Source organism: Diachasma alloeum, unplaced genomic scaffold (genome assembly GCF_001412515.2).
Source record: "Diachasma alloeum isolate Michigan unplaced genomic scaffold, Dall2.0 Dall_scaffold_01471, whole genome shotgun sequence".
Taxonomy (NCBI): Eukaryota; Metazoa; Arthropoda; class Insecta; order Hymenoptera; family Braconidae; genus Diachasma; species Diachasma alloeum.
In genome coordinates, this window is record NW_021681568.1 from 75,484 (window position 1) to 78,573 (window position 3,090).

A 3,090-nucleotide genomic window follows, 5' to 3' on the forward strand; every position below is an offset into this window, starting at 1 on the left:
ACGATGTTCAAGCGAGGAGTAGGATATTTGAAAAATGCAGCCAATTTTATGAAACTTTTTTCACGTATTATTCAATTCATTTAGGCACCCCTTGCAAAATGTCAGAAACCCCAGGGTTCAGGACAACAACAAAAATGAATTTTCAAGTTGTTGCTGAATATGAGGTTAAATGGGTCATCGATAATTTCAGTATTTTTTCCACATTGCCGATTGGTCGATAATATAGGGGAAATGTACGAGTTATCGATGCTCCCTTTAACCTCATGTATCCATAGCAACTTTAGAATTCATTTTTGTTATTGTCCTGAATCTGGGGTTTCTGAAATTTTGCAAAAGGTGCCTAAATGGATTGAATAATATATGAAAAGAAATTCATGAAATTCACTACATTTTTCAAATATCCTACTTGTCTCCTGAATATCGTTAAAGGAAGGATAGTAGAGAAACTCCAAGGTTCTGGACCAAAAACACTGCCCCGAAGAACTCTAAGCCAGTCCAACACTCCAGACCACTTTTCCATCTGGTTTTTTCTATTTTATGGACACTTTTCATAGTCAATAACAGTTATTTCCATCAACGGTATCTTTGGACTCACAGTACCACTTGCTAATGCGGGCATATTCTAAACATTTCTCCGAAGGGTCAAGACGAAGGTATAGAAGTAAAATAGCAACGCTTTCCACCCCGGAGGGAAGAAAACGTATATTTCAACTTTTTTCGAGGCTTGACCCGAGTAAGGGCTTGCCGTCATTCAGAGAAACCACTTAGAAGTCCCCGTGATAAACGCGGAGACGCGTATAAACGCTCGGTACAAGTGTCTCCCTCCAAGTATCCTTCTCCCTCATCAGTTTTGTTTGCTCAACAGTAATTTTTCTTGTACTTTCTTCATCGTGTGAGAACATACAAAAACCCATTTACCATCAATTTGGAACTCATATTGTTGAAAATTCTGCATAATATAAGACCAGAGCCGTATTGAACTTGATTTAAATAGATTTACTCCAAATCTGCCCTATCTCCAAATAAAAAATTCCTCCATTAACTTTTCATTGGCATCAGAAATATTTTTAATCTGATAACAATTCATACTGTGTCCAAAAGAATGCGTGCTGTCACTGGTATTTATATTAAATGTTTCCATTTTTTTCTCAAGTTATTGTGCCTACAAAATTTTTCATAAAAAATGGATAAACGGCAATGTCTCCAAACTTTCTATAAAGGGACATAAATATTTGATTGATCTAGATAGAGGTCATTGAGACGCGTATTTTGAAAAAAGAAAAATTGAAATTGGTACAGTAGTTTTTGAGATACTGAGGAGAAACGAAATTTAAAAAAGTTATTCTATCTCAGGAACAACTGAACCGATCGGGCTGAGACGACACGCCAAAGTTGTGCTGAATCATATCTACAATGAGCCAAAATTTCAGATTTTTATCCACAAATTTCACCGTATTTATGTTCAATTTTCCAAAAACTAATCACTAAAAACCCAAGTTGTCACATACATCGATACAGTCATGATCCTTAGAACATTATTACTTCACGTTTTACAACATTTTAGGCCATTTTCAATCAAAATGCGAAGAATTGATTAAATATTAAGCTTCTATTCGGAAGCAAAAAGGGACTTTGTCGTTAATAAACAGTTTGTGGAAAAATTATACAAAATAGATTGGCAGATCGAAAGATCTATTTGAAACGCAGCTATACATCCATCAGGCAAATGGTTGGTCCTATCGACAATCGGCGACCACCAGCAGCCACTTTCGATTCAACGGTCAGACGATTGCAAAAACCCCGAAAACTAGTAACTCATTTGCAGTGGTAGAATCAACGTGGCACTAAAACTATAATACATCATCCAGGGCAGGTCTCTCAACGTGTAGAAACCTCAGCAATTCGACGGGTGTAATATATCACATCAACGTTAAGTAGATCAACGTATTCATTTTCGAGACAGTTATTCAAAACAATTATCTAGTTAATTGTCGGTACTGTTTCAAGTAAATCAAATAATATTTTTTGGAGCAATTCAACGAATTAATACCAACTATAACCAACCCAATGCAAATAGAATTGAAACAAGTAGCGAACACCCACGAGTAAATGTGATTTTAGTTACATGTGTTCATTTCATTTTGCTATCACGCGCTCAGTAAAAATATCTCAAAAGTCCACCATAAATTTAGGAGTACATCAAACAGATTAAAAATGGAGAAAAATATTTGACGAAAATTCAGACTGAGTTTCCAATGTATTGGACTGTTAGTTTCCGAGATATTGAATATCAAAGTTGACATAAAAACTGAACAATCAAAAAATACTAACTGTTAAAAAAATCAAAACGCAAGGCGAATTTTTTTTTCACTGCCACCGCGTTATTTGAACCTTTGAAGAGTAGGGCGAGGAATTTCAATTTTTTATCCCTTTTAGAGTTAAAAATGAGTTTTGCAAGTAACGAGGAAGGAAGGGGGGGGGGGTCAGAAGCAATGAGATATTTTTAGAGTCAATTGTCGCCCTGGAAGGAGATGAGGAATGGGCGAAGATTGGCTGGGGCTGGCCCAATGTTGGCCAGCGCTGAGCGTCTCTCAGTCTACCCTGGGCCTTTCCTCGTCTCCTACCAGGGCGAGCGCGTTCCTAACATAGGCTATTCAGATTAAAAATATGCCGTCTGTAACTTTTTCTTCTAATTTTTTTTATTGATGAAAATTTTCTTTCACCATTTTATCAATGTAAAGGATGGGGGGGATTTTTTAGGGGAGGGGCGGTAATAATTATCAAATTATTAGCCACCATTGGACTAAATTTCATTGAAAGAGCTTTTATTATAACCTCAGGCTAAAAGCCTCGCTTATGTTAGTGGTGTACAAGTCATTGAGTTGACCTAAGATCAAATTTTTCAGCCCCGGCTCCTATTGCACGCGCACTTGACTTCATTCATTTATTGAATTGCACGCAACAAATTGAACATTTACAAGGTTGAATTATGCAATATGGAAATGAAATTGTGTCCGGTGTCAAGAACGATATTTTTGTTCTTCTTAATGTAGGAAAAATTCTTATTAACACGGTTGTAAAGACCATGGG